The 12,751-nt window shown below is 46.7% G+C and overlaps 1 protein-coding gene and 1 long non-coding RNA gene across 2 annotated transcripts in view; one reads left to right on the plus strand and one right to left on the minus strand.

Moving 5' to 3' along the window:
- Positions 1-1,077, plus strand: part of LOC134933432 (uncharacterized) — a 52,631-nt gene extending 51,554 nt beyond the window's left edge. Inside the window, exons 2-3 of the long non-coding RNA XR_010179701.1 lie at positions 229-353; positions 512-1,077. This is a non-coding gene — a long non-coding RNA (uncharacterized LOC134933432). The remainder of the gene's footprint in view (positions 1-228; positions 354-511) is intronic.
- ARSI (arylsulfatase family member I) overlaps positions 1-3,744 on the minus strand; it is a 35,424-nt gene extending 31,680 nt beyond the window's left edge. Inside the window, exon 1 of the mRNA XM_063928637.1 lies at positions 3,629-3,744. The gene's annotated coding sequence lies outside the window, so the exon portion shown is untranslated. The remainder of the gene's footprint in view (positions 1-3,628) is intronic.
- Positions 3,745-12,751: the final 9,007 nt, after the last annotated feature.

The following is a 12,751-nucleotide window of genomic DNA, read 5'->3' on the forward strand; positions in this document are numbered from 1 at the left end:
ACCTGATCCTAAAGCTTTTACTTTTGTGCCCTGTCTCCTGCGGAGCCGCTATTCCCCATGGTCCTGACGGAGTCCCCAGCATCCACTTAGGACGTCAGAGAAAATATATTAATTATTATATGTAATTGCATGACAGAAAAGGAACTAATTATGTGTTAGAATGAACTGGGGATATCTTATTTAACATTTTAAAGTTATACAACCCAACTTTATGCACTACATTCATAGGTATTCTGAGGCCCTTGATGAAGTAGCTGATGAAACGCGTAGGAAGGTCTCCCATACATTGTCTTATTGTTACCACCACCTGACTGGCACGTCACTTCCGTTTCCTGGATCTTTGAACATTCAAGGTACATGACCTGAAAGTTATTCTTTCCACCAATGATTCAGTTACCCAGATAATATATTTAATTAATTTTGACAATGATAAACTTCTTAATAAATATAATTGTACTGTGTATACTACATTATGCGTTACTGTTTTTAAGCACTTTTTTTGTGTTCACAGACATCAATGATATTGGGAACACTGCTCGGAGAGACAGTGTGATCTGCATTAACATACAGTAGATAAGCATAAGTACGTTTATCTGAAAGCACATCTGCTATCCGTTGGCCTGTCGTTGATATATGTATCTTGGAATATATCATTTGCATCCCCCTTCCTTCCGTCTCCGGGCAGCAATATCACAGCATGATCTAGCAGCCATCTTCTCACAGAGGAGTCACGCAGTCCAAACTACACAGCCTGTAGGCTCCCCTGCCAAGAGTCACGTAACATACTGTAGCAGAAGTTTGGACTGGAAACGATCACTCAGTGACATTATGAGCAAAGAAAGCAATCGGGAGAGGACATATTGATTCAGAATAATATTACTTATGATTTATGAGCTTTTTCAGTATGGAAGAAAGGTTGATAGTGGAAAAATGTTGGTTTCCCATTATAACGATTTACTGTATCCTATGTGTACATCTATAATAAACTGCAGGCTCCTCTCATGTGCTGTATCAAAGCCTAGACGCTCTCCGGGGGATGGGACATGAGATTGAAAGGCGCTACATCGACACCGCAATGCAGGGGCTGGTTTGTTGACAAGTTTAACATGCTACTTATATCATGTTAACCGGATTGGCAGTATAACAGTTGGAAAAGCAGCTCGACAGCGATATAATGGTTGGGGGGTTCCTTTTGAGCGGAGGGGGGCAAAGGGCATGTACCCCCTATGCAGTGGCATAAATTCGCCCCAGTTGCCCGGAGATAAGATAAATATTGGTGCCCCCCATATATTTAGATAAATATATGTGTGTGTGTGTGTGTGTGTGTGTGTGTGTGTGTGTGTGTGTGTGTGTGTGTGTGTGTGTGTGTGTGTGTGTTTGTATGTATGGAGTGTTCTAAAAAAAGAATGTATATACTGTATATATACATTTAATTGTCTTTCATTTTAAATCACACATTTCTTAGCAGTCATACCCGAGATTAGAACCCACGACCTGTTACACCGACAGCAGACACTTTAATGATGGAACTATTTGCTCCTGTATAGGAAGCATGAGAATTCTAACTATATGAAGTTACGTGTAATTGTCAGAGCAGTATCTTCATATAGTTAGAATTCTCATGCCTCCTATACAGGAGCAAATAGCTTCATCAGTAAGGTGACTGCTTCCAGTGTAATAGGTCGTGGTTTCTAGTCCTGGGTATGACACTTGTAAAATTTGTATCTACAGTATAATAAAAAGGGTGTGACTTGTAAGGTGCAGGGACCAGTGAGGAAGTCGGCCAATTAAGAGATAGCAGCAGATATCAACTAACTTAATTCAATGGTGTCACAGAATGGGAGGAAAGGTGCCCCCCTTCAGAGCAGGAACCCGGCGGCAGATGACTCCATTGCCTCCCAGAGTTACGCCTCTGTCCCTATGCACCCCCTCAGTCCAGCTCAGTACATAGTACATGTAGATTTATCAAGCCTTGGAGAGTAATAAATTGCACGGAGATAAAGTACCAGCCAATCAGCTCCTAACTACCATGTAACAGGCTGTGTTTGCAAAATGACAGTTAGGAGCTGATTGGTTGGTACTTTATCACCGTGCACTCTCACTCTCCAAGGCTTGATAAATTTGGGCAATTTAAAAGTCTGAAGTATGCTGGTGCTGGAGAGACAAAGTGATGGAGTGGGAGAGTCACAATAACAGAGAGGGGATGGATAAACAGACACAGAGGGGGTCAAGGGGGGTAAGGCTGGTTTTGATGGAAAGACAGGGGAATGAGGCTAGAGAGACATAGGGGGATGGTGCTGAAGACACTGGGATGGGTGTGGAGCTGAAGGGGCCCAAAAAAACAGGTCCCGGGCAAGCAAAGATTTTTGCAGAAGAGCAATGGGTATCACAAGTGTGTTACTGCGCCCTATGGGGCTGATTCTGAGTCCGCTGTACTGCCGATGTCGGACGCACTTGCGTCCAGAGACTGTACGCACAGAGTTGTCATTGTGGTTAAGACGCACAATCTCAGAAATGTCTTCAGAATGGATTGGTCATTCCAGGCGGTGACAGGGAAGTGGCTACGCGGACACACGGAGATGGGCCGTGTTATGGACGTGTTATGGCAATGTTGCAATTGTGTACTGTAGTGGGTGCAGATGTGCGACCGGCAAAAGACGCAGACACAGACGCCAATGAGTGGGACTCAGTATCAGCCCTTGTGTCTCCGATAGACTGCCGGGATCCGGTCTCTAGGTCAACAAGACTTAGGTCGACAATGTCTAGGTCGACTACTATTGGTCGACAGTAAGTAGGTCGACGGGGACTCTAGGTTGACATGTACTAGGTTGACATGACAAAAGGTCGACGTGAGCTTTTCACATTTTTTATTTTATTTTTTGAACTTATTCATGACGATTCACGTGGACTACAATTGGGAACGGTAACCTGTGACTAGCGCAGTGGTAGCGGAGCCAGGCGCCTTGCCCGAAGCATGCAAAGGGACACTGTGCACTAAATGGTGTTCCCGGTCACTCTACAAAGAAATTGGTTTTCTTTTTTAAACTCATGTCGACCCTTTTTCATGTCGACCTAGAGTCCCTGTCGACCTAGAAGCCATGTTGACCTACTTACTGTCGACCAATAGTGGTCAACCTAGACACTGTCGACCTAAGTCTACTCTATCTAACATACCACACCCAGAATGCCACCATGATTTTAGTTTTTGGTGCTATAACGTACAGTAATTATTTATCAACTATCACAAACCATTCACACTCGAGGTTCCCACCGCCTGTAATCTCTACTAAGACCCACATCAGGCCGCATTCAGAGGTGGGGGTAATGCCGATGTTGGTGCTCTTGAGTGATTTTTATGTGAACAGTCCTTAAAACCCCAACGGCGCATTCCTCCGAGTGTACGCAAAGTAGCTGTAGGATAAAGAGTCACTGGCGCAAAACCATCTGAGTTCCTGGGCAGTGACTTTGAGGTGGCATTAAGTGAATGCGCATAAAGACTGTTTCATGGGCATCTTAGAGGAGTGATGCAGGCATGTCAGTGTATGCGGCAGGGCCGTCTCTAGCCGTGTAATCGCACAGGGCGCCCGCCAGCCCCTGATATCTACTGGCTGCTCTGCTGTCATCTTACCGGTGTCTGCTTACATCATGCTGCCCGCTGACGCTGGAGACACTGATGGCAGAGTGCATCGAGCCATCAGTGGAGTTGCTCTGTCCACGGGTACTAAAAGTGGACGTACTGGAGCTTGCACAGTCGGCGCACGCTAATATTCAATGGGAAGGCTGAAACTAATATTTGCATATTAACACCGCTGCCACGACGCAAAAAGTCACAGCCGTGCATGCGTTATTCATCCGCCACGGAATCAGGCCCTTCGTGTTGTATCCAAGGGCATCAAAATGAAACAAGTCTGCCTGATGTTGACAACGCACAGCAAACAGAGGTCAGGAAATAAACACAGTGTATTTAGTAAGTTTTACAAAATCGAGAGAATAATAATACTACATAGGAGAACTACAAAATAGAAATGACGGGTATTTTGGCGATTTCACAGCCATCTATAATTCATTTAGCATATGTTTTATATGTAGGGGCTAGTCCGCCCCGCATGTCTGGCTATGCCTTCCCCCCGTACAGGTACAAAACCATCGCACAGCGACGATGCTTTTGTACCTGAGGAGTAGCTCCCTACCAGTGCAGCAGGGGAGCTACTTGACGCTTCATGGGTCACAGCAGCTGCGTGTGACGTCACGCAGACGCCGCTGCCCGCCCCCCCCCCCCCCCCCCCCCGCACGATTTGGGCATGCCTGTGTTGCCCGGACCATGCCTCCAAAATGGCTGACAAACTCCGCCGGCCTGCCCCCTCCCACCCAGCGACCACCTCTTCCTGTCAATCAGGCAGAGGCGATCGCTGGGCTGAGATGACCATCGGCTGTCTGGCATGCCAGTACCGGCGCACTGTGTAGTTCAGACCTGATGTGCGAAAACGCACAGCAGCGATCAGGTCTGAATTAGGCCCTATGGCCATTTCCAGAACCTGGGGCTGTGACATTGAAGGGTTTTGCTTGTGTGGTATTTCCTTTAATACAATTCAACAGATTAAGGAGCTTTATTAATGTTATTTTAGTGCATTTGCATGATCACAATAGAAAATGATGCATACCCCAAGAGACACCTTAGCTTTTGTCCTACTTACCTCAAAAGGTCTTCCCATTATTTACCTTATCACTATAGTATACCTCCCAACTTTCAATAATTTCAATTCTGGACCCTCATGCCCGGAAAGGGGCGTGGCCTCAACTCGATTAGAGTGTGGTCTTAGGTGGGCGTGGCCTTGCAGCATGTCCCCCCATTTCCTGCACTTTGAGGACATGATGAGCGCTCCCCAAGCTGCTGGGCAGACCCCCAAGCTCACCTCCCTGCACTGTTTAGATGCCATGCAGGTGCGCATGGCATCTATTCAGGGATCACTCGCTGCTTTGCAGAGCAGCGGTGATCAAAGGCTCCCCAACTTTCCCCCAGCCCACAGGACACTGCAGCCCGTCTGTGGGACAGCAGGACAGCATATGAATAGCGGGAATGTCCTACTGGAATGGAGACAGTAGGGAGGTATGCTATAATTCCCAACCTTTCTTGAATCATGGCGCCCTAGAGTATCAACATTTTTTAAAGACACCCCTAGGCCAAACGTTTCTTATTGAGACATGTAGAAAAAAATATAAAATTAAATAAATTATACTTACCTATCATCCTTAGTTTCAGTTATGTGATGGTTGTGCTTTTGTTGGCCCACATGTTTTATGATTGGCAGTCACAAGGTCTGATTTTGCCTATCATATTGACCATTATTAATTTTATTTGGTACTGGACTCCCAACTTGCAGCACCCTGGGGGGTCACGGCATGTTAGACTCGAGCGCCCGCGCAGGGCGCCACCCTTAAAGGGTGCCGCACGCTGGTGCCGCCATGTTGGAGCCGGCCCTGTCCTATGCTAAAGTGATCTGTGCGCGCTGTGAGGCGCCTGCGTCTGATGCCAGACACCGGCGCCGCACAGCGCGCATAGATCACTTTAGGATAGGACCACCTACAGCAGCACTCCCCCTCCCTCATCGCCGGCACAGCAGGTACTCTGGTGGCATCTGTGGCACTGTGGGGGCATTAATGTATCTGGCACTATGGGGGCATTAATGTATCTGGCACTGGGGGGAATTAATGTATCTGGCACTGTGGGGGCATTAATGTATCTGGCACTGTGGGGGACATTAATGTATCTGGCACTGGGGGGAATTAATGTATCTGGCACTGTGGGGGGCTTTAATGTATCTGGCACTGTGGGGGCATATCTGGCACTGAGGGGTAATTAATCTATCTGGCACTGTGGGGGCATATCTGGCACTGGGGGCATTAATGAATCTGGCACTGTGGGGGGCATTGATGTATCTGGCACTGTGGGGGCATATCTGGCACTGTGTGGGCATTTATGTATCTGGCACCGTGGGGGCATTTATGTATCTGGCACTGTGGGGGGCATTAATGTATCTGGCACTGTGGGGGCATATCTGGCACTGAGGGGTAATTAATCTATCTGGCACTGTGGGGGCATATCTGGCACTGGGGGCATTAATGAATCTGGCACTGTGGGGGGCATTGATGTATCTGGCACTGTGGGGGCATATCTGGCACTGTGTGGGCATTTATGTATCTGGCACCGTGGGGGCATTTATGTATCTGGCACTGTAGGGGGCATTAATGTATCTGGCACTGTGGGGGCATATCTGGCACTGTGGGGGCATTTATGTACCTGACACTGCTGGAGGGCATGTCATGTGCATCTGGCACTGCTGGTGGGCATGTCATGTGCATCTGGCACTGCTGGTGGGCATGTCATGTGCATCTGGCACTGCTGGTGGGCATGTCATGTGCATCTGGCACTGCTGGGGGGCAAGTCATGTGCATCTGGCACTTCTGGGGGGCATGTCATGTGCATCTGGCACTGCTGGGGGGGCATGTCGTGCATCTGGCACTGCTGGGGGTATATCATGTCTATCTGATACTGCTGGGGGGTATATCATGTCTATCTGGCACTGCTGGGGGGCATATCATGTGTAGCTGGCACTGCTGGAGGGCATGTCATGTGTAGCTGACATTGCTGGGGGGCATAGCATGTCTATCTGGCACTACTGGGGGTATATCATGTCTATCTGGCACTGCTGGGGGGCATATCATGTGTAGATGGCACTGCTGGGCGGCATATCATGTGTAGCTGGCACTGCTGGGGGGCATGTCATGTGTAGCTGGCACTGCTGGGGGGCATGTCATGTGTAGCTGGCACTGCTGGGGGGCATATCATGTGTATCTGGCACTGCTGGGCGGCATATCATGTGTAGCTGGCACTGCTGGGGGGCATATCATGTCTATCTGGCACTGCTGGGGTGTATATCATGTCTATCTGGCACTGCACTACTGTAGACATTATGTGTAGCTGGCACTATACTGGAGACATTGTGTGTAAGGAACACTACTGTGGCTGTTATGTGTAAGGCTGCTAATTGTGTGTGTAGAGGGGGTGTGAAAATATATTTATAGTTTGATAATATGAAGTTGCGAGGCCACGCCCACGTTACAGGAGGCCACGGTCACTTTTACAGGAGCGTGCGCGCATAGAGGATGGGAGGGGACGTTTTTAAATTTTCTCGCTCAGGGTGCTAGTAGGCCTGGAGCTGGCCCTGGGTCACGGCACTTATGCCATTATTTATCAATGAGTGATAAATTTCACTGTGAGTGATAAATTGCACCAGCCAATCAGCACCTAACTGCCATGTCACAGGCTGTGTTTGAAAAATGACAGTTAGGAGCGGATTGGCTGGTGCAATATATCACTCACAGTGAAATTTATCACTCATTGATAAATAAAGGCATTAGTTTGGGAACTAATGGGATATTAGAGATGTGTGGTTCAGTTTTGACTTGGTTTTGACTCGGATCTTCCGCCAAAATTGGGTCTGAAAATGAGGCTAAACGTCATCTTTCAGGGACAACTATGGTTTTTATAGACCAGCCAAAACAAGATTTAGAGAAAGATGACGTTTAGCCTCATTTTGAGATCCAAATTTGGCGGGAAGAACGAAGTCAAAACCGAACCGAACCTGAACTACACTTCTCCAGTTGATATACAGTAATGGGTATAACAGTTAATTAGCTTAAACACACAGATACTTCTAGTAGGTTTTGTTCACCGTCAACAAATGACGAATTAATCATGTTAATTAATGTACACAATATGAAATAACAAATGTATTAAGGCCTTCACTATACTCCTTACTTTACTGGTGACAGCTGGTGCCAGGACGTGAACAGGTTGGGGGACCTGAGAGGTAGCTTTTGTCCATTTGTCTTGGTGCATGTCATGTGCCATGAGGAATCTCACAACTGTCCTGATTTAGAGGCACAGTTTCGGTTTGAGAGCACAGTCCTCCACCCCACGGGTCAACACGTTTCTCCTGATTCCAAGACAGTTGGGTGATATCTCCCACTTATTGGTGCCCAACAGCACTGTGGGTACTGTCACCAGGTGCACATGGCATTGAATGGGTCTGCAAACAAGCATATGCTTATCTCTGCTTCAGTCCCAGGAGGAGATGTAGCAAGGCTTGGAGACAGACAAAGTGGAGAGAGATAAAGTACTGACAAACCAGCCTGTAACTATGATTTTACAGACCGTTGGGGAGATTTCTCAAAGCTCGGAGAGATAAAGATGGTCATTCCGAGTTGTCCGCTAGCTGTTTTCGTTCGCAGCGCAGCGATCAGGCAAAAAAGCGGCACTTCTGGGCATGCGTAAGCGGCGCAATGCGCACGCACTACGTACTTTTACAACAGCCGAAGTAGTTTCACACAAGGTCTAGCAAAGCTTTTCAGTCGCACTGCTCGCCGCAGAGTGATTGACAGGAAGTGGGCGTTTCTGGGAGGTAACTGACCGTTTTCGGGGAGTGTGTGGAAAAACGCAGGTGTGTCAGATACACACGAAGGCGTGCCTGGGGAAATGCAGGCGTGGTTGGCCGAACGCAGGGCGTGTTTGTGACGTCAAAACAGGAACTAAATAGTCTGAAGTGATCGCAAGCTAGGAGTAGGTCTGGAGCTGCTCTGAAACTGCACAATCTTTTTTTTGTAGCCGCGCTGCGATCCTTTCGTTCGCACTTCTGCTAAGCTAAGATACACTCCCAGAGGGCGGCGGCATAGCGTGTGCAATGCTGTTAAAAGCAGCTAGCGAGCGAACAACTCGGAATGACCCGAGATAAAGTACCAGCCAACCAGCTCCTACTATAGCTGCCATTTTTCAAACACGGCCTGTAACATGGCAGTTAGGAGCTGATTGGCTGGTACTTTTTCTCCGTCCACTTTATCTCTCTCCAAGCTTTGATACTTCTCACCCAAAATATGTTTTAACATTTTTACCATTGTCATTGCCTGTAAACGGGCTACAAGCATCCACACGGCCCAAATACTGTAGCCTGCGAGTTGCAGGTACAGGCGTGATTTTGACGATCCAACCTAACGATTGGTTTTGCCTTTTAGATTATTACCACTTTAATGAAGCAGTGAAAAGTGTGAAGAAGTGAGCCTGTGGAGACGTTGCCCATGGCAACCAGTCAGTTGCTCCGTACAATTGTACAGTATGCAAATTATAAATGTTACATTAATGCTGATTGGTTACCATGGGCAACTTTTCCACTGGCTCACTTCTCCACACTTTTCACTGCTTCATGATTAGACCCCTAAATCTACTGGTTGAACCGCCAAAATTGTGCTGGTGCCTGTAATATTTGGTCCATGGAGTCTTTCTCAGACTTATCATGCTATACTGCTCTCTCGACTGACCTCCAACAGGCTGGGATTCAACTGGGAACAGGGTTTGCTTCTCAGACATGTGGCAGCTGGCACTAATGACTTGGGACATTACTGGACGTATTGTTTAGTACAGAACTGGGAAGCGCCAAGGGGCAAATTCCTGCATGTTGCCCAGCTGTGAATGTAATGTCGCTTTCCATATGAGGGGAGAAGGGTGGGAGGGATGAGACGGGCAGATACTATGACGGCTGAAGGGAAGATACGCCAGAAATATGTATGACACACTGTACAAACGTGCCCGCATTATACTCACTCAGTCGGGTTTATCGGAACATTCTGCCCAGATTCTGCGCTCACGGCTACAATAAATATGTTGTCACATTTTTAATCAAAACATCTTATCTCTTGTGGTAGCGAACAATCATATGTCCTTTCTTTATTAAATTCAGATCCTTTTTTCTTCCATTCCGTAGTGTTACAAATGCATTTCCAGCAGGCAGGGGATAAATCTGTGATTTCGGAAGCTTCTTGTAAATGTCAACGGAAGATTCTAATATGGAAAAAAAAGTTTCATTATTATTAGTATTATTTTTTTAAACTGCATTGGGCGTTGTCGTTTATGTCTCAATAGACATTTAAGGGAAATAAAAGAAATACTGAAATTGCTGTGTTGGCAGATCAGCCAAGGTTTATTTTTGCTTTAGTGGACCAATGAACCACTTATATATAGGGCCTGGTTCTGCGTTGTGAATAAAGGACTTGATTCAGGTTAGTACATAAACCATACTTTGGAAAACTAGTTTCAGGGAGATTATAGTCTGTAGAATGCAGCGCCTAAAGCTTGGCTTGCCATTGAGGGGGCGTGTCACAATCCACCCAAATATGGGTGTGTCTAAGCTTAAATGCTTGCTGTGAGATATTTCTATATAACATTAGTAACAAGATACAGTATTTTGGGAAATTTTGCAAGTATTGATACTAACATTGCTGCTTGTGATATTACTTATTGCCGTCTATTCGCTGATATTTCTTTTCTTCTCACTCACCACAATATACGTGATAAATGTGATGCCTGCAATAAATTCCAAATGCAATTTGACCTTCTGAAGAATTTTTACTTTAATGATCATCTCTTGGTAAAAAATAAAAATAAAAATTAGTATTGTCCTGTGTGTGTTTAACTAAAGATTACTAATAAAACATTCCACAGCCCAGACACACTAGCAGATGCTGAGATAAGAAGACACAGATCACAGGGGTCAGGCAAACTGTATTCTCTGCTGCCAGGGTTCCAACAAGATTTTGCTGATAGTTGACAGAAGAGGCTGATGAGCCATATTAAAGTCATACTAGTGACTGCAGCAATCAGTGTCCTTGCTCAGAAGTTCCTTGAAGAAAATGACAGGGGGAGCACCATAATAGGGGAAGGGAGAGTGGTCAGCTTGTGCATTATGGCAAGTAACTCGTGGTATTAGCGGGGTGGGTGGGTGCGTGCTTTAGCTCGCACACACTAAATGGGCATGTCCTTGCTGCAAGGGATGTGGCCTCACAGGGTATGCTGTCCTTTGCTGGCCTTACCCCATAATTTCACTTTTTGGACACTAATACATTTGCCCAGATACTGGGCATTTGGTGGTTGGACACAGATGGCAGCAATGTCCAGATACTGCCATACTTGCTAGTTATAAAAAAAGACCAGTAACATACATGTAGCAACTGTCCACTCTCTTCACTATTCAGTGTATTTGTGTCAGTTACCCCTGGCAACTGCATGCCCTTTATTTTATTCTATGGGAGGGATATGCTCTGCCCTCCAGTCTGAAGCATCCGGAAGTCAGGCTGCACTGCCGTTTCATATAGAAATAGCACAACACAACTAATTGACCATGTTACAGTGCTGGGGGCAAGGGCATTTTTTTACGGCATGGACTGACTGAGAAATAAAGTATGGGGAGAACACTGCCCATGTTACGTCCCTGTAGGCACCTGGGGTTTGCACAGGTATAAGGGACACACACACACGATGGCAAGGTTCCCCTCCCCCAATGTGCACACTTTAAGCATAAGCAGTATAGGTGATGTCAGTATTATGTGGAGCAGTCTTCCAAAATACACATGTGCTATCATAAGGAGCTGTCCAGTAATAACCTTATATAGTCAGTGAAAATGTAACAGTGAGGTCCAAGAATTGCAGTTACAGGCTTCTGCTGTCTCTGAGGTCTCACAAGTCAGGGGCATTCATGTCTTCTGGCTCTGATGCTGGGAGGGAGTAAGGGACAGTCTGCAATCTACTTGTAATCAGCAGTGTATACAAGTAATGATTGAATACATTTGTAAAGTAGCAGATTGTTTGCAGACTAGCCTTCCCAGCATGAGATCCTGCAGACATGCTTGAATGCCCCTAGGCATTCCAAATACCCTAGACCAGTGGTTCTCAAACTCGGTCCTCAGGACCCCACACAGTGCATGTTTTGCAGGTAACCCAGCAGGTGCACAGGTGTATTAATTACTCACTGACACATTTTAAAAGGTCCACAGGTGGAGCTAATTATTTCACTTGCGATTCTGTGAGGAGACCTGCAAAACATGCACCGTGTGGGGTCCTGAGGACCGAGTTTGAGAACCCCTGCCCTAGACCACAGGTTCTCAAACTCGGTCCTCAGGACCCCACACAGTGCATGTTTTGCAGGTCTCCTAACAAAATCACAAGTGAAATAATTAGTTCCACCTGTAGACCTTTTAAAATGTGTCAGTGAGTAATTAATACACCTGTGCACCTGCTGGGTTACCTGCAAAACATGCACTGTGTGGGGTCCTGAGGACCGAGTTTAAGAACCTATGCCCTAGACCAGGCTTTCCCAACCACGGTCCTCAAGGCACACTAACAGTGCATGTTTTAGTGATATCCAGGCTTCAGCACAGGTGACTTAATTAGTAGCTCAGTTATTTTGAGTTAACCATCTGTGCTGCAGCCTGGATATCACTAAAACCTGCACTGTTGGTGTGCCTTGAGGACCGTGGTTGGGAAAGCCTGCCCTAGACAATTGCTTATTTCTCTGACGTCCTAGTGGATGCTGGGAACTCCGTAAGGACCATGGGGAATAGCGGCTCCGCAGGAGACAGGGCACATCTAAAGAAAGCTTTAGGATCACCTGGTGTGCACTGGCTCCTCCCCCTATGACCCTCCTCCAAGCCTCAGTTAGATTTTCTGTGCCCGACGAGAAGGGTGCACACTAGGGGCTCTCCTGAGCTCTTTGTGAAAGTTTTAGTTTAGGTTTATTATTTTCAGTGAGACCTGCTGGCAACAGGCTCACTGCATCGAGGGACTAAGGGGAGAAGAAGCGAACTCACCTGCGTGCAGAGTGGATTGGGCTTCTTAGGCTACTGGACATTAGCTCCAGAGGGACGA

The sequence above is a fragment of the Pseudophryne corroboree genome, chromosome 6 (assembly GCF_028390025.1).
Source record: "Pseudophryne corroboree isolate aPseCor3 chromosome 6, aPseCor3.hap2, whole genome shotgun sequence".
NCBI classification, from domain to species: Eukaryota; Metazoa; Chordata; class Amphibia; order Anura; family Myobatrachidae; genus Pseudophryne; species Pseudophryne corroboree.